The following is a 20,402-nucleotide window of genomic DNA, read 5'->3' as shown; positions in this document are numbered from 1 at the left end:
TTTCATTTTTTATGGCTGATTAGTATTCCATTCTATGTATGTGTGTGTGTATATATGTATCTATATATATACACCAAGGATCAAAATGTAGTTCCATTTTTAGCTTTTTGAGGAAACTCCATACTGTTTTCTACAATGGCTACACCAATTTACATTCTCACTGACAGCATATGAGGGATTACTTTTCTCTATATCCCTGCCAACATTTGTTATTTGGGTTCTTTTAGATGACCATTCTGACAGGTGAAAGGTGATGCCACATTGTGGGTTTGATTTGCATTTCTCTGATTATTAGTGGTGGTGAGCATCTTTGCATGTGCTTGTTGGCCATCTGTATGTCTTATTTGGCAAAATGTCTATTCAGGTCTCCTGCCTATTTTTCAATTGAGTTGTTATACAAATATAATTTATAATGATATATGTAACAAACATAAAAGCTCCTAAATATATGAAGAAAACATTGACAAAATTGCAGGGAGAAGTAGACAGCTCTACAATAATAGTAGGAGACATCAATAACACACTTTCAATAATAGGTAGAACAACAAGGCAGAAGGTCAATAAGGAAATAGGTGGCTTGAACAACATTATAGATCAGTTGAATCTAAGATATATATATATATATAGAAAACTTCACTTCACAAAACAACAAAACACATTGTTCACTAATACATATGAAATATTCTCCAGGTTACACTATATGTCAGGCCACAAAAATGTCTCAATAAATTTAAAAAGGTTGAAACCATACAAATAATCTTTTAAATCAAAATGGAATGAAACTAGTTATCAGTAGCAGAAAAAAACTGGGAAGATCCACTAATGTGAGGAATTAACACCCTTAAACAACCCATGGGTCAGAGAAGCAACCATAAGAAAATTTAGGAAATCTGAGTCAAATGAAAATGAAAACTTAGCATACAGAACTTAGGGATTCTGCAAAAGTAGTACTAAGAAGGAAATTTATACCTGCAAATGCTTATATTAAAAAAAGAACAATTCCCAAATCAACACTTTACAACTTAAAAACTAAAAAAGAACAAACTAAATGCAAAACTAGTGGCAGAAATTTAATAATAAAGATTCAAGCAGAGATACTCAAAATGAGAATAGAAAAGCTACAGAGAAAAATCAATAAAACCAAGAGTTGCTTTATTGAAAACATAAACAAAATTGACAAACTTTTTGCTAAGTTGACTATGGAAAAAGGAAACAGACTCAAATAACTAAAATCATAAATGAAAAAGGGATATTACAATAAATTTTACAGAAATAAAAAGTGTTATAAAAGCATTATGAAAAACTGTACACCAAAAATTTGGATATCTCAGATGAAATGGACAAATTCCTAGAATCACAAAACCTACCAAGACTGAACCATAAAGAAATAGAAAATCTAAACATCCAAAACTAGTTAGGAGATTGAATCAATCATCAAAAAACTTCCAACAAATAAAAGCTCAGGGCCAGAAGACTTCACTTGTGAAGTCTACCAAACATTTACAGAGGAATTAACACCAATTCTCCCCCAAACTCTTCCAAAAATTTGAAGAGGAGGGAGCATTTCCAGACTCATTTTATGCTGTCAGCATTACACTGATAGCAAATCCTGACAAGGACACTATAAAAATTGCACACCAATATCCCTGATGAAAATTCTCAAGAAAATATCAGCAGACAATTTAACAGCACGTTTGTAAGTATTATACACTGTGACCAAGTGGAATTTATTCCTGGAATGCAAGAATGGTTCAACATACAAATATTAATCAATTTAATATACCACAGTAGCAGAATAAAGATGAAGGGAACCCATGATCATCTCAATTTATGCAGAAAGAGCATTTGACAAAATTTAACACCTTTTAATTATGTAAACCCTTAACAAACTAGGAATAAAAGATAACTACCTCAACATAATAAATGATACATAGGAAAAGCCCACAGCTAATATACTCAATGGTGAGGCTGAGGGCTTTCCCTCTAAGAAAGCTTAATAAAGAGACCAAATTCTTCACAAGGAAATTCACAAAATACCATTAAATAGAATAATATTCAAGATTCTCTATATCTTCTTTATAGACCAAAAATGAAAAACAAACCCCAAAGCAAAAAACTTACACCAGGAACATAATGATAAGAGTCCCTGGTTGAGGACAGCAATGAACAGGAGACTACAGTAGACAGGCGACTAGATTGTATAGTAGGAAATATTTAGAACTATTACATAAAATTTATATTAGTCAATAGACACATAAGTCAATGGAACAGAATAGAAAACCCAGAAATAGCCCCCACCCAAGAACAGGAAACTGATTTTTGACAAAGATACAAAAACAACTTTTGAGAAGTCTTTTCAACCAAAGGTACTGGGACAATTGGATATGCATAGAAAAAAATGAACCTTGACCTAAGTCTTACACCTTATGTAAAAATAACTCAAAATGAATCATAGAACTTCATGTAAAACATAAATATATCTAGAAACACATACTCTGATTTCTCAGCATGTTTCCTAGAGAAAGTTTCAAATTAAGGCAGTTTGTGCTGGAAAGTTGATTTGGAGTGATTGCTCCCCGTATGTACATAGGTAAGCCTGTCATCCTAACAAAGAAAGTCTGTTTCCAACAAGGTAGTTGAAGGACAGCTTCCAACACATTCAGATCCCAGATTGGAACATGTGGAGAAGCGTTCATTCAGCTAGCCAGAATAGGCATGGTATATCTAGAAACAATTACCCTGAAATAAAAATCAAGTTCTGTAGAGATGGTTTGAAGCTAAAGGAGGTTTGAGCTGGAAAACCGAGTTAGAGTGCCTCTCATTATGTATTTAGGAAGGCCTGTCAACATAACACAAAATAATTTTGTTCCCAACATGGTAGGTGAATAGCGGCTTGCACACACATTTGGATCAAAAAATGGAACATGTGGGAAAGCCTTCATTCAGCTAGACTGAAAGTGAAGGGTACAAGTATAAACAATGTGAATTCTCAGCAAGTTTCCAAGAGCTGGTTTCAAGGGAGAGGAAATTTGTGCTGAAAAACCAAGATGGAGTGAGTGTCTCCCCTTATATATATAGGTAGGCCAGTGTCACTAACCCATAAACTAGGTGTTACCAACAGGGTAGTTGAAGGACGGCTTCCACAGACAATCAGATCCCAGAATGGAACATGTGTAGAACCGATCATTCATCTAGCACAAAGGACTAGGGTACATCTAGAAACACTTACCCTGATTTATCAGCAAGCTTCCTAAAGACAGTTTCAAGGTAATGGCAGTTTGTGCTTGAAAACCGTGTTGGAGCGAGTGACTCCACTTTTATATACAGGTAGGCCAGTGCACCTAACCCAGAAACTCTGTGTTCTCAACAAGGTAGGTGAAGGACAGCTTCCACACACATTAGGATCCCATAATGGAACATATGCAGGAGCATTCTGTAATCTAGCAGAAAAGGCAAAATTACATTGAGAACACTTGCCTTGATTTCTCAGCATGTTTCCTAGAGCAGGTTTCAAGGAAAAGGCAGTATGCCCTGGAAAACAGAGCTGGAATATGTCCTGCCATATATATATAGGCTTGTGTCCACAACCTAGGAACAGTGTGTTCCAAACAAGGTAGTTGAAGGACGGTTTCTAAACACATTCAGATCCCAGAATGGAACATATGCTGAAGAGTTTATTCATCTAGCACAAAGGGCAAGGATATATCTAGAAACACTTATCCAGATTTCTCAGCATGTTTCCTACTGATGGTTTCAATGTAAAGGCAGTTTGTGCTCAAAAACCATGTTGGAGCAAGTGAATCTGCTTATATATATATAGGCAGGCAAGTGCCCCTAACCCAGAAACACTGTGTTCCCAACAAGGTTGTTGAAGGATGGCTTCCACACACATTTGGATACCAGAATGGAACATGTGGAAACGTTCATTCATCTAGCACAAAGGACAAGGGTACATCTACAAACACTTACCCTGAATTCTCATCATGTTTCCTCAAGCCGTTTCAAGGTAAAGGCAGATTGCTCTGGAAAACTAAGTTGGAGCATGTGCCTCCCATTAAATATAAAGGTAGGACAGACCCCCTAAGCCAGAAACTCTGTTTTCCCAACATGGTAGTTACATGACAGCATCCACACACATTGGGATGTCGGAATGCAACATGTTGAGATGTGTTCATTTATCTAGCACAAAGGACAAGGGTTCGTCTAGAAACACATACCCTGGTTTCTCTGCATGTTTCCTCCAGCCGATTTCAAAGTAAAGGCCGTTTGCTTTGGATAACAGTTGGAGAGAGTGCCTCCCTTATATGTACAGGTGGGCCAGTGCCACTAACCGAGAAACTTTGTGTTCATAAAAATGTAGTTGAAGGAAGGCTTCCACACACAGATGAATCTCAGAATGTTACATGTGAAGAAGCGTTCATTCACGTAGCACAAAAGAAAAGGGTACATCTAGAAGCAATTACCCTCATTTCTCAGCATGTTTCCTGAAGCTGGTGTCAAAGTAAAGCCAGTTTGCTCTGTAAAGCCGAGTTGGAGCAAGTGACTCCCCTTTTATATATAGGCAGGCCAGTGCCACTAACCGAGAAATTCTGTGCTCAGAACAAGGTATGTGAATGAAGGATTCGACACACATTTGGATACCAGAATGAATCATGTAGGGAAGCGTTCATTCACCGAGCACAAAAGGCAAGATTACATCTAGAAACACTTACCCTTTCTCATCATGTTCCTTGAGCTGGTTTCAAGGTAAAGGCAGTTTGTTCTGGAATACCGAGTTGGAGTGTGTTCTTCACTTATATATAAAGTTTGGCTAGTTCCACTAACCCAGAAACTATTTTCACAAAAGTGTAGGTGAAAGACTGCTTCTACACACTTTCAGATCCCAGAATGGAACAAGTGGAGAAGCGTTCATTCTTGCAGCAGAAAGGGCGTGGACATATCTAGAAACACCCTGAATTCTCAACATGGTTCCTAGAGAGGGTTTCAAAGTAAACGCAATTTTGCTGGAAAACTAAGTTGGAGAGAGTCACTCCCCTTTTTACATACAGAGGTAGGCCAGTGCCTCTAAACCAGAAACTCTGTGTTCTGAACAAGGTAGGTGAAGGTTGCCTTACACACACACATTCGGATGCTAGAATGGAACATGTGGAGAAGCTTTCTTTCAGCTAGCACAATGGGCAAATGTACATCTAGAAACAAGTACCTTGACTTCTCAGCATGCTTCCTAGAGTGGGTTTCAAGGTAAAGGCAGTTTGCTCTGGAAAACCAAGTTAGAGTGAGTGCCTCCCCTTCTATAAATAGGTAGGCCAATGCAACTAACTGAAAAACACTGCATTCAGAATAAAGTAGGTGAAAGGCTGCTTCCAAACACAGTCTGACCCCAGAACTAAAGATGTGCAGATGTGTTCATTCATCAAGCAGAAAGTGCAAGAGTACCTCTAGAAACACCTACCCTGATTTTTCAGCATGATTTCTAGGGATGGTTTCAATGTAAACACAGTTTGTGCTGGAAAACCGAGTTGGAGTGATTCACTCCACTTTTATTACAGGTAGACCATTACCCCTAACACAGAAACCCTTTTTTCCCAACAAGGTAGGTGAAGGGTGGCTTACACATACATTTGGATCCCAGAATGTGACAGGTGGAGAAGCATTCATTGAGCTAGCACAAAGGGCAAGAGTACTTCTGAAAATACTAACCATGATTTCTCAGCATATTTCCTAGAGCAGGTTTCAAGGTAAAGGCTTTTGCACTGGAAAACCAAGTTGGAGCGATTGTCTCCCCTTACATATATAGGTAGGCCAGTGTCACTAACCGAAAAACTGTTTGCTACAAACGACACAGGTGAAGAATGACTTCCACACACATTTGGATCCCAAAATGGAACATTAGGGGAATCGTTCATTCATCTAGCACAAAGGGAAATGGTACATCTAGAAAGAGTTACCCTGATTTCTCAGCATGCTTTCTACACTCAGTTTCAAGGTACAGGCAGTTTGCAATGGAAAACTGAGTTGGAGTGAGTACCTCCCATAATATACATAGGTTGGCCAGTGCCCCTAACCGAGAACCTCTGTGTTCCCAACAAGCTAGGTAAAGGACAGCTTCCACACACATTCAGTTCCCAGAATGGAACATGTGGAGAAGCATTCATTCATCTAGCACAAAGGGCAAGTGTACATCTGGAAACACTTACCCTCATTTCTAAGCATGTTGTCTAGAGTAGGTTTCAAGGTAAAGGCAGTTTGCACTGGAAAACTGAGTTGGAGCATGTGCCTCCCCTAATATATATAGGTAGGCCAGTGCCCCTAAACCAGGAACTCTGTGTTCGGATCAAGGTATGTGAATCACGGTTTCTGCACACATTAGGATCACAGAAGCATTCTTTCATTCTAGTAGAGTGGGCAAGGTTACACGTGGAAATACTTTGCCTGATTTCTCAGCATGTTTCATCGAGCCAGTTTCAAGGTAGGGGCTGTTTGCGCTGGAAAATTGAGTTGGAGTGAGTGCCTCCTCATATATATACGTAGCCTAGTGCCCTTAATACAGAAACTCCGTGTTCTGAACAAGGTATGTGAGGACGGCTTGCACACACATTCGAATGTCAGAATGGAAAATGTGGAGAAACATTCATTTATCTAGCACAGAGAGCAAGTGTACATCTAGAAACAATTACCCTGATTTCTCAGCATGTTTCCTATAGTCAGTTTCAAGGTAAAGGCAGTTTGTGCTAATAAATGTCTTGGAGTGAGGCTCTCCCCTAATATATATAGGTAGGCCATTGACTCTAACCCAGTAACTCTGTGTTCACAACAAGGTTTGTGAAGGTTGGCTTATGCACACATTCGGATCCCAGAATGGAACATGACGAGAAGCATTCTCTAACGTAGCTCAAAATGGTAAGATGTATCTTGAAATACATACCCTGCTTCTCGGAATGGTTCTTTGAGCCGGTTTCAATGTAAAGGCAGTTTGTGCTGGTAAGTCGAGTTGGATCGAGAGCCTTCCCTTATATATACAGTTTGGCCAGTGCCCCTATCCCAGAAAATCCATGTTAACAACAAGGTAGGTGAAGGACTGCTTCCACACAGATTAGAAACTCAAAATGGAACATGTGAAGAAGCGTTCATTCATCTAGCACAAGGGGCAGGTGTACATCTAGAAACCCTTATCCTGATTGCTCAGCATGTTTCCTGGAGCAAGTTTCAAGAGAAAGGCAATTTGTGCTGGAAAACCGAGTTGGAGAGAGTGCATACTCATAGGTATGTAAGTAGAGTTTTTCCCCAACCACAGACAGTCTGTGTTCCGAACAAGCTAGGTGAAGGATGGCTTCCAAACACATTCGGATCCTAGAATGGATCATGTGAAGAGGTGTTCATTTGTCTAGCATACAGGGCATAGGTATAACTAGAAACACTTACTACGATTTCTCAGCATGTTGCCTAGTGACATTTCCAAGGGAAAGGCAGTTTGTGCTGGAAAACAGAGAAGGAATGAGTGACTCCAAACAGGTATGTAAGTAGTGTAGTTCCCCTAACGCAGAATCTCAGTGTTCCCAACAAGCAAGTCATAGATTGCATACACACAGATTCAGATTCCAGAGTGGAGCATGTGGAGATGCGTTCATTCATCTATCGTACAGGTAATGGTTATATCTACAAACACATACTCTGATTTCTCAATATGTTTCATAGAGCCGATATCAAAGGAATGTCCATTTGTGCTGGAAAATTGACTTCGGTCCAGTGCCTGCCCACATATATGTAAATGGTGTTGCTCTCCTTAACCAGAAACTCTGGGTTCCCAACAGGCTAGTTGAAGGATTGCTTCAAAACATGTTGGGAACTAACATTGGAGTATGTGGGTATGAGTTATTTCAACTAGCATACATGGCATGGGTATATCTAGAAACACTTATCTGATTTCTCAGCATCTTTCCTAGAGCCGTTTTCAAGGGAAAGGCAATTTGCACAGGAAAACCAAGTTGGAGTATGTGCCTTCATATAGATTTGTAAGAAGTGTAAATCCCTGAACACAGAAATCTGTGTTCCCAACAATCCAGATGAAGGACGTCTTCCACAAACATTCAGATCCCAGAATGAACCATGTGGAGATGCCTTCATTCATCTAGCATACAGGGCATGAGTCCATGTAGAAACACTCTCTGAATTCTCAGCGTTTATCCTAAAGCCGGTAGTAATGGAAAGACAGTTTGTGCTGAAAAAACGAGTTGCAGCGTGTGCCTACCCATAAATATATAAGTAGTGTAATTCCCCTAAGACAGAAACTCCATGTCCCCAACAAGCTAGGTGAAGGATTTCTTCCACATACATTCGGATCCCAGAGTGTAGTATGTGGAGAGACACTCCTTCATCTAGCACACAGGGCATGAATATGTCTAGAAACACTTACTCTGATATCTCTGCAAGTTTCATACAGCCAGTTTCAAGCGAAATGTATTTTGTGCTGGAAAACACAGTTGGAGCCAGTTCCTTCCCATAGATATGTAGGTAGATTACTTCCCCTAGAACAGAAACTTTGATCCCAGCAATCTAGGTGAAGGATGGCTTCCACACACATTCTGATCCCAGAATGTAGTATGTGGAGAGGCGTTCATTCATCTAGCATACAGGGCATGGGTATATCTAGAAACACTCAGCATGTTCCCTAGAGCTGGGTTCAGGGGAAATGCAGTTTGCACTGGAAAACTGAGTTGTAGCGGGTGCCTCCACATAGGTATGTAAGTAGCACAGTTCCCCTAATACAGAATCTCTGTGTTACCAACAAGCTAGGTGAAGGAAAGCTTCCAAATACATAGGGATCTAAGAATGGAATATGTGGGGAGGCATTCATTCAACTAGCATACATCACATGGGTATATCTAGAAACACTTACTCTCATTTCTCAGCATCTTTCATAGAGCCGTTTTCAAGGGAAAGGTGGTTTGCAATGGAAAACTGAGTGGAGCGAGTGCCTTTCCATACTAATATAAGTAGTGTAGATATCCTAACCAATAAACTATATGTTACCAACAACCTAGGTAAAGAATTACTACCACACACTTTCGAATCCCAGAATGGAGCATGTGGAAAGGCATTCATTCATCTAGCATACAGGGTATGAGAACATCTAGAAACACTTACTCTGATTTCTCAGCATGTTTCTTAGAGCCAGTTTCAAGGGAAAGATAGTTTGCACTGGAAAACCGAGTTGGAGTGAGTGCTTCCCCATAGATATGTAAGTAGCATAGTTTCCCTAAGCCAGAAACTCTGTGTTCCCAACAAGCAAGGTGAAGGATGGCTTCCAAATATATAGGGATCTAAGAATGAAGTATGTGGGGAGGCGTTTATTCAACTAGCATACATCACATGGGTATATCTAGAAACACTTACTCTCATTTCTCAGCATCCTTCATAGAGCCGTTTTCAAGGGAAAGGCAGTTTGTGATGGAAAACTGAGTGGAGGGAGTGCCTCTCCATAGGTATGTAAGTAGTGGAGTTCCCCTAAGATAGAAACTCTGTATTGCAAACAAGCTAGGTGAAGGATGGCTTCCACACACGTTCAGATCCCAGAATGGAGCATGTGGAAAGGCATTCATTTATGTAGCATTCAAAGTATGAATATATCTAGAAACACTTACTCTGATTTACCAGCATGATTCCTAAACCCGATTTCAAAGGAAAGGCATTTTGCACTGGAAAACTGATGTGGAGCCAGTGCCTCCCCATAGGTATGAATATAGCTGAGTTCTCCTAACACAGAAACTCTGTGTTCCCAACAAGCTCAGTGAAGGAAGTCTTCCACAGCCATACAGATCCCAGAATGGAGCACGGCAAGATCAATTCATTCATCTAGCATACAGGTCATGGGGACATGTAGGAACACTTACTCTGACCGTTCATCATGTTTTCTAAAACAGGTTTCAAGGGAAAGGCTGTTTGCATTGGAAAACCTGGTTGGATCAAGTGCATGCCCATAGGTATATAAGTAGCCTAGTTCCCATAACACAGAATGTATATGTTCACAACAAGCTAGGTGAAGGACAGCTTCCACACACATTCGGATCCCAAAATGGAGCATGTGGAGAAGCGTTCATTCATCTAGTATACAGGGCATGGGTACATCTAGAAACACTGATTTCTCAGCATGTTTCCAAGAGCCGGTTTAAAAGGAAGGGAAGTTTGCCCTGGAAAAACGAGTTGGAGTAATTTTCTCCCCATTGATATGTAAGCAGAGTAGATCCCCTAACACAGGAACTTAGAGTTCTCAATAATTTAGATGAAGAACAGCTGCCACACATATTCGGATCCCAGAATGGAGCATGTAGAGAGGCGTTCATTCATCTATCATACATTTAATTGTTATATCTAGAAACACATACTCTGATAACTCAAGATGCTTCTTAGACCCGATGTCAAAGGAAAGGTCGTTTGCCCTGGAAAACTGAGTTCGAACGAGTTCCTGCCCACAGATATGTAAGTGGCCTTGTTACCCTAACACAGAAACTCTGTGTTCCCAACAAGTTAGGTGCAGGGTTGTTTCCAAACATATTGCAATCTAAGAATAGAGGATGTGGGGAGGCATTCATTCAAATAGCATACATGGCATAGTTATATATACAAACAATTACTCTGATTTCTGTGCATCTGTCCTAGAGCCAGTTTCAAGGGAAAGACACTTTGTGCTGGAAAACCGAGTTGAAGCAACTGCCTCTCTATAGGTATGTAAGTAGCGTAGTAACCCTAACACATAAACTCTGTGTTACCAACAAGTTATGTGAAGGATGGCTTCCACACACATTCAGATCGCAGAAGAGAGCATGTGGAGAGACCTTCATTCATCTAGGATACAGGGCATGGGTACAAGTAGGAACAATTACCTTGAAATCTCAGCATGTTTCCTTATGCTGGGTTAAGAGAAAGACAGTTTGCGCTGGGAAAAATAGTTGCGGGGTGCCTAAACAATGGTATGTAAGTAGCGTAGTTCCCCTAACCCAGAATCTATGTTTTCCCAACAAGCTAGGTGAAGGATGGCTTCTTCAAATACTCGGATACCATAATGGAGCATGTGGAGAGGTGTTCATTCATCCAGTGTATAGGGAATGTGTACATCTAGAAACACTTACTATGACTTCTCAGCATGTTCCCTAGTGTCAGTTTTAAGAGAAAAGCATTTTGTGCTGGAACACCAAGTTGGGGCGAGTGAATACCCATAGGTATGCAAGTAGTGTAGATCCCCTAGCCCAGAAACTCTGTGTTACCAACAATCTAGGTGGAGGACAGCATCCACACACATTCAGATCCCACAATGGAGCATGTGGAGGTGTGTTCTTACATCTAGCATACAGGGCATGGGCACATCCAGAAACCCTTACTCTGATTTCTCAGCATGTTTCCTGGAGCCAGTTTCAAGGGAAAGGCAATTTCCATTGGAAAACCAAGCTGGAGTGAGTGCATGCCCATAGGTGTGTAAGTAGCATAGATGCCCTAGCCCAGTAACTCTGTGTTCCCAACAAGCTAGGTGAAAGATGGCGTCCACACACTTTCAGATCCCAGAATGGAGCATGTGGACAGGCGTTCATTAATCTAACCTACAGGAAATGGTTATCTCTAAAACACATACTCTGATTTCTCAGCATGTTTCCTAGAGCAGTTTTCAAGTTTAAGGCAGTTTGTGCAGGAATACCGAGTTAGAGTGAGTGCCTCCCCATATATATGTAAGTAGTTCAGTCCCCTAACACAGAAACTCTCTGTTCCCTACAAGACAGGTGAAGAATGGCTTCTACACACATTCGGATTGCAGAAAGAAACATGCAGAGAGGCATTCACTCATTAAGCATACATTTCTTGGGTATATCTAGAAACATATACACTGATTTCTCCGCATGTTTCCTAGTGCCTTTCTTAAAGGACAGGCAGTTTGCCCTGGAAAACTGAGTTCGAGCAAGTGCTTCCCCATAGATATTTATGTGGCATTTTTCCTGTACCACAGAAAATCTTTGTTCTCAAAAAGCTAGGTGAACTATGGCTTCCAAACACATTTGGGTCCCATTACGGAGCATGTGGAAATGCGTTCTTACATCTAGCATACAGGGCACGAGTATTTCTAGAAACAATTACTCTGATTTCTCCGCATGTTTCCTAGGCCCGATTTCCAAGAAAGGAGTTTTATGCTGGAAAACAGACTTGGTGTCAGTGCCTCATCATTGATAGGAATGTAGCTTAGTTTTCCTAACACAGAAACTCTGTGTTCCCAACAAGCTAGGTGAAGGAGGTCTTCCACATTCATACACATCCCAGAATGGAGCATGGGGAGAGCCAGTGAATCATCTAGCATAAACAGCATGGGTACATGTAGAATCACTTACAATGAATTTTCAGTATGTTTTCTAGAACAGGTTATAAGGGAAAGGCACTTTGGCTGTAAAACTGAGATTGGTCAGTGCATGCCTATAGATATATAAGTAGCATAGTTTTCATAACCGGAATCTCCATGTTGCCAACAAGCTAAGAGAAGGATGGCTTCCACAAACATGCAGATTCTAAAATGAAGCATGTGGAGAGGCATTGTTTCATCTAGCTTACAGATGCATATAGATGCAGCAAAGCCTCTCTACTTCTTCCATTCTCAGATCTGAATGTGTGTGGAAGCCTTTCTTCAAATACTTGTTGGGAACACAGTTTCTCCTTCAGGGATATAACACTACTTCCATATCTATTGGGAGGCACTCTCTCCAACTCGGTTTTCTAATGCAAAATGCATTTCCTTGCAAACTGGCTCTTGGTAACATGTGGAGAAATCAAAGTAAGTGTTGTGAGATGTACCCAGCCCCTGATGCTAGATGCAGCAACGCCTCTATCCTTGTTCCATTCTCAGATCTGAATGTGTGAGGAAGCCGTCCTTGACCTTCCTTGTTGGGAACACAGAGTTTCTGTTTGCGGGGAAGTACACTACTTCCATGTGTATTGGGGGATACATGCTCTAACTGCTTTTACAGCAGAAACTGCCTTTTCTTGCAAACCAGCTCTATGAAACATGCTGAGAGATCACAGTCAGTGTTTCTAGATGTCCCCCAGCCCTTAATTCTAGATGCAGCAATGCCACTCTCCCTGTTCCATTCTCAGATATGAATGTGTGTTGCAGCTGTCCTTCAACTAGCTTGTTGGGAACACAGACTTACTGTTTGAGAGGAAACATGCTAATTACATATCTATTGGGAGGCATTCGCTCCAACTCGGCTTTCCATTGCAAACTGCCTTTTGTTGCCAACATGTTCTGGGAAAAATTTTGAGAGATCACAGTCATTCTTACTTGGTGTCACCCAGCCCTTAATGCTAGATGCAACAACGCCTCTGTCCTTGTTCCATTCTCAAATCTGAATGTGTATGGAAGCAGCCCTTCACCTACCTTGTTGGGAACATAGACATTCTGCTTCAGGTGAGCTATGCTACTTACATATCTATGGGGAGGCCCTCGCTCCAACTCATGTTTCCAGTAGAAACTTCCTTTCCTTACAAACCAGCTCTAGAATACATGCTGGTAGATCACATACATTGTTTCTAGATGTTCCCCAACCCTTGATTCTAGATGCAGCAAAGACTCTCTCCTTGTTCCATTCTCACATCTGAATGTGTGTGGAAGCCGTCCTTCACCTATCTTGTTGGGAACATAGATATTTTGCTTAAGGTGAACTACACTATTTACATATATATGGGGAGGCACTCGCTCCAACTCGGTTTTCCAGTGAAAACAGTCTTTCCTTGTAAACTGGCACTAGGAAACATGCTGAGAAATGACAGTCATTCTTCCTACATGTCCCACAGCCCTTGATGCTTGATGCAGCAATGCCTCTCTCCTTGTTCCATTCTCAGATCTGAATGTGTATGGAAGCCGTCCTTCACTTACCTTGTTGGGAACACAGAGTTTCTGCTTAAGGGGAACTATGCAACTTACATATCTCTTGATAGGCACTCGCTCATACTCGGCTTTCCCATGCAAGTGGCCTTTCCTTGTAAAGCGGATCTAGGAAAAATGCTAGAAGATCACAGTCAGTGTTTCTAGATGTTCCCAATCCCTTGATGCTAGATGCAGCAACGTCTCTCTCCTTGTTGCATTCTCAGATCTGAATGTGTGTGGAAGTCATCTTTCACATACTTGTTGGAAACAGAGAGTTTCTGCTTGAGAGGAACTACACTACTTACATAGCTATGGGGAGGCACTCTATCCAACACAGTTTTCCAGCAAACTGCCTTTCCTTGCAAACCGGCTCTAGGAAACATGCTGATATATCTGAGTCAATGTTTCTAGATGTCCCCCAATCCTTGGTCTAGATGCAGCAACGCCTCTCTCCTTGTTCCATTCTCAGATCTGAATGTGTTGGAAGCCTTCCTTCACCTTCCTTGTTGGGAATGCAGATTTTCGGTTTGCAGGAAACTATGTGACTTACGTAACTATTCAAAGGGACTCACTCCTACCTGGTTTTCCAGCACAAAATACTTTCCTTGCAATCCAGATCCAGGATACATGCTGAGAGTCAAAGTCAGTATTTCTTGCTGTCCTCCAGCCCTTGATGTTAAATGCAGAAACACCTCTCTTCTTGTTCATTCTCGGGTTTGAGTGTGTGAGGAAGCCTTCCTTCAGCTACCTTGTAGGGAACAAAAGTTTCTGCTTTAGGGAAAATATGTGACTTAATTATCTATGGGGAAGCCATCACTGGAAATCGATTTTCAGTCCAAACTACCTTTCCTTGCAAACTGGCTCTAAGAAACATGCTGATATATCAGAGTCAGTGTTTCTAGATGTCCTGCAGCCCTCGAAGCTAGATGCAGCAACGCCTGTTTTCTTGTTCCATTCTCAGATCTGAATGTGTGTGGAAGCCAGCCTTCACATACTTTGTGGGAACACAGAGTTTCTGCTTCAGGGGAACTACGTGACTTACATACCTATCGGGAAGCCCTCACTGCAACTCGATTTTTCACTGAAAACTGCCTTTCCTCTTAAACCCGCTCTAGGAAACATGATAGATCACAGATAATGTTTCTAGATGTCCCTAAGCCCTTGATGCTAGATGCAGCAACACCTCTCTCTGTTCCATTCTCTGACCTGAATGTGTTTTGTAGCTGTCCTTCAGCTATCTAGTTGGGAACACAGAGTTTCTACTTGAGGGGGACTACATGACATACATATCTAGAGGGAGACCTTCGCTCAAACTTGCATTTCCAACGGAAACTGCCTTTCCTTCCAAACCGGCTCTAGGAAACATGCTGAGAGATCGCAGTCAGTGTTTCTACATGTCCCTCAGCCCTTGATGCTAGATGCTGCAATGCCTCCCTCCTTGTTCCATTCTCAGATCTGAATGTGTGCGGAAGCTGTCCTTCACCTACCTTTTTTGGAACACAGAGTTTCTGCAAGAGGGGAAGTACTCCACTTAAATATTTGTTGTGAGGTTCTGGCTGCAACTTTGTTTCCTTGTGCAAACTGCCTTTCTTGGAAACAGGCTCTAGGAAACATGCAGAAAGATCACAATCAGTGTTTCTAGATGTCTTTCAGCCCTTGATGCTAGATGCAGCATTGCCTCTCTCCTTGTTCCATTCTCAGATCTGAATCTGTGTGGAAGCCGTCCTTCCCTTACCTTTTGTGAACACTGAGTTTCTGTTTGAGGGGAACTATGCTACTTACATATGTATGGGGAGGCACTTGCTCAAACTCGCTGTTCTAGAGTATACTGCCTTTAATTGGCAACCGGCATTAGGAAACAAATTGAGAAATCACAATCAGTGATTCTGGATATCCACTCGCCCTTGATGTTAGATGGAGCAAAGCCGCTCTCCTTGTTCAATTCTGAGATCTGAATGTGTGTGGAAGCCGTCCTTCACCTACCTTGTTGGGAATATCAACTTTCTTTTTGAGGTGAACTACACTACTTTAATATCTATGGGGAGGCACTCGCTCCAACTCAGTTTTCCATTGCAAACTGCCTTTTCTTGAAAACCAGGTTTAAGTAACATGCTGAGAAATCACAGTCAGTGTTTCTAGATGTCTCCCAGTCCTTGATTCTAGATGCAGCAATGCCTCTCTCCTTGTTCCATTTTCAGCTCTGAGTGTGATTGGAGTCCTTCCTTCACCTACCTTGTTGGGAACAGCGAGATTCTGCCTGAGGGGTACTATTCTACTTACAAATCTATTGGAAGACACTCGCTCCAACTCTGCTTTCCATTGCAAACTGCCTTTTCTTGCAAACAGGCTCTAGGGAAATTGCTGAGCATTCACAGTCATTGTTTCTTGGTGTCACCAAGCACTTAATGCTACATGCAGCAATGCCTCTCTCCTTGTTCTATTTTCAGATCAGAATGTGTGTGGAAGTCGTTCTTCCCCTACCTTGTTGGGAACACAGAGTTTCTGATTGAGGTAATCTGCGCTACTTATGTATCAAAAGGGAGGCAATCTCTCCAACACCGTTTTCAAGCAAACTGCCTTTCCTTGCAAGCTGGCTCTAGGAAACATGCTGAGATATCACAGTCAGTGTTTCTAGATGTCCCCAAGCCCTTGATGCTAGATGCAGCAATGCCTCTCTCCTTGTTCCATTCTCAGATCACAGTGTGTGTGGAAGCCATCCTTCACCTACCTTCTTTGGAACACAGAGTTTCTGCATGAGGGGAAGTATGCTAACTACATATCTATGGGGAGTCACTCACTCCAGCTCGTTTTTCCAATGCAAACTGCCTTTCTTTGAAAACAGTCTCTAGAAAACATGCAGAGAAATTACAGTCAGTGTTTCTAGATGTCCCCTAGCCTTTGAAGCAAGATACAGCAACGCCTCCCTCCTTTTTCCATTGTTAGAGATAAATATATGTGAAAGCCATTGATCAACTACCTTGTTGGGATCACTGAGTGTTTGCTTGAGTGGAGCAATGCTACTTACATATCAATGGTGAAGCACTCTCTCCAAGTTAGATTTCAAGTGCAAACTGCCTTTCCTTGCTAACTGGCTCAAGGAAACATGTAGAGATATCACAATCAGAGTTCCAGATGTCCCCTAGCACTTGGTGCTAGATGCAGTAACACCTCCCTCCTTGTTCCATTCTCAGATCTCAATGTGTGTGGAAGTCGTCCTTCACCTACCTTGTTGGGAACAAAGATTTTCTGCTTTAGGGGCACTAGAATTCTTGCATATATATGGGAAGACACTCACTCCAACTTAGTTGTCATTGCAAACTGCCTTTCTTTACAAACCAGCTCAAGGAAATATGCAGAGATCACAGCCACTGTTTCTAGCTATCTGCCAGCCCTTGATGCTTGATGCAGCAACAGCTCTTTTCTTTTATCATTCTCAGATCGGAATGTGTGTGGAACCCGGCCTTTCCATACTTTGTTGGGAACACAGAGGTTCTGTTTGAGGGGAACTACGTGACTTACATATCTATGGGGAAGCCCTTGCTGCAACTCGATTTTTCACTGCAAACTGCCTTTCCTTGCAAACCGGCTCTAGGAAACATGGTGATATATCAGACAGTGTTTCTAGATGTCCCTAAGACCTTGATGCTAGATGCAGCAACACCACTCTCCTTATTAGATTCTCAGATCTGAATTTGTGTGGAAGACGTCCTTCCCTTACCTTGTTTCGAACACTGAGCTTCTGCTTGAGGCGATCTATGCTACTTACATATGTATGGGCAGGCACTTGCTCAAACTCGTTGTTCTGGCATATACTGCCTTTCCTTGGGAACCGGCATTAGGAAACATATTTAGAAATCACAGTCAGTGATTCTTAATATCTGCTCGCACTTGATGCTAGATGGAGCAATGCCTCTTTCAATGTTCCATTCTCAGATCTGTGTGTGTGGAAGTCGTCCTTCACCTTCCTTGTAGGGAACATTGTGTTTTGGCTTGCGTGGAACTATTCTACTTACATATCTACTCAAATGGATTCATGTCTACTCTTTTTTCCAGCACAAAATGCCTTTCCTTGCAATCCAGCTCAAGGATACATGCTGAGAAATCACAGTCATTATTTCTAGATATCCCCCATCCCTGATGTTAGATGTAACAACGTCTCTCTCCTTGTTCCATTATCAGATCTGATTGTGTGTGGAAACCGCCCTTCACCTACCTTGTTTGGAACACAGAGTTTCTACCTGAGGGGAAGTATGCTACTTACATGTTTATAGGGAGGTTCTAGCTCCAACTTAGTTTTCTTGCACAAACTGCCTTTTCTTGGAAACAGGCTCAAGGAAACATGCTGATAGATCACAGTCAGTGTTTCTAGATGACCTCCAGCCCTTGGTGCTAAATGCAGCAAAGCCTCTCTCACTGTTCCATTCTCAGATTTGAGTGTGTGAGGAAGCCATCCTTCATCTAACTTGTTGGGAACACAGAGTTTCTGTTTGAGTGGAAGAACATGGTTTACATATCTATGGGGAGGCCCTCACTTCAACTTAGTTTTTTAGCACAAACTGCCTTTCCTTCCAAACCAGCTCTAGTAAACATGATGAGAAATCACAGTGAGTGTTTCCAGATGTCCCGCAGCCCTTGATGCTGGATGGAGCAACACCTCGCTCCTTGTTTAATTCTCAGATCAGAATGTGTGTTGAAGCAGTCCTTCACCTACCTTCTTGGGAACACAGAGTTTCTGCTTGAGGGGAACTATGCTAGTTACATATCCATGGGGAGGCCCTCACTCCAACTCGGTTTTCCAGTGCAAACTGCCTTTCCTTACAATCCAGCTCTAGGAAACATGCTGAGAAATCACAGTATGTGTGTCCAGATATTCCCCAGCCATTGATACTACATGCAGCAATGCCTCTCTTCTTGTTCCATTCTCAGATCTGAATATGTGTGGAAATCGTCCTTATCCAACCTTGTTGGGAACATATAGTTTCTGCTTGAGGGGAACAAAGCAACTTACATTTCTACAGGAAGAAGCTCCTCCTACTTGTTTTCCCAGCACAAACTGCCTTTCCTTGCAAAGTGACTCTAAGAAACATCTGAGAAATCACAGTCAGTGTTTATAGATGATGCCCAGCCCTTGATGCTAGGTGCAGCAATGCCTCTGTTCTTGTTCCATTCTCAGATCTGAATGTGTGTGGAAGCCATCCTTCACCTACCTTGTTTGTAATACCGAATTTTTGATGAGAGGGAACTATGCTACTTACATATCTATAGGGAGGCACTCCAGCTCGGCTTTCCAGTGCACACTGACTTTACTTGGAAACCGGCTGAAGGAAACACTTTATTAAATCAGTGTCATTGTTTCTACTTGTACCCAGGTCCTTTATGCTGAATGAATATGCCACTCTCCACATTCTCATATCTGAGATCTCAATGTGTGTGGAAGCTGTCTTTCAGGTTGTTTATTTTTAACACAGTGCTCCTGGGTTAACTGAACTACGCTACATAAATATCTGTGAGTAGGCACTTGCTGGTACTCAGTTTTTCCAGCACAAACTGCCTTTCCCTGCAAACCAACTCTAGGAAACATGTTGAGGGATCAGAGTAACTATTACTAGATGTACACATGCCCTTTATGATAGAAGAAAGAAAGACTCTCCACATGCTCCATTTTGGCATCTGAATATGTGTGGAAGCCGTCCTTCAACTACTTTGTTGGGAACATAGGTGTTCTGAGTTAGGGGAATTACACTACTTACCTATATTTTGGGAGGCACTCGCTCCAACTAGGTTTTCTAATGCAAATGGCCTATCCCTTGAAACAGCTGTAGGAAATATGCTGAGAAATCAGGCTAAGTGTTTCTAGTATACCCATGCCTTTTATGCTAGATGAAAGAACGACATTCCACATGCTCCATTCTGGGATCCAAATGAGTGTGGAAGCCTTCCTTCATATAGCTTGTTGGGAACAGAGTTGTTCTGTGTTTTGGGAACTGCACAACTTAAATATCTATGGGGAGGCATTTACTTCAACTCGTATATCCAGAGCAAACAGCCATTCCCTTTAAAAAGGCTCTAGGAAACATGCTGAGAAATCACAGTAAGTTTTTCTAGATGTAACCATGCTCTTTATGCTAGATGAAATAGCGCCTCTCCACATGCTCCATTTGGGATCTGAATGTGTGTGGAAGCTGCTCTCAAAAGATTGTTGGTCACACAGGTGTTCTGTGTTAAAGGAACTATGCTACTTACTTATTTATGGGGAGGGACTTGCTCCAACTATTTTTTCCTGCACAAGCTTCCTTTCCCTTGAAAACAGCCCTAGGAAACATGCTGAGAAATCAGAGTACGTTTTTCTAGATATACCCATGCTTTTTATGCTAGATGAGAGAATGGATATCCCCATGCTCCATTCTCGAATCCTAATGTGTGTGGAAGTCTTCCTTCATCCAGCTTTTTGGGAATACCAGGTTTTTATGTTAGAGGAAGTATTCTACTTAATTATCTATGGGGA

Source organism: Camelus bactrianus, chromosome 8 (genome assembly GCF_048773025.1).
Source record: "Camelus bactrianus isolate YW-2024 breed Bactrian camel chromosome 8, ASM4877302v1, whole genome shotgun sequence".
Classification (NCBI taxonomy): Eukaryota; Metazoa; Chordata; class Mammalia; order Artiodactyla; family Camelidae; genus Camelus; species Camelus bactrianus.
The sequence above is the reverse complement of the archived record's forward strand: the minus strand, read 5'-3'. Positions refer to the sequence as shown.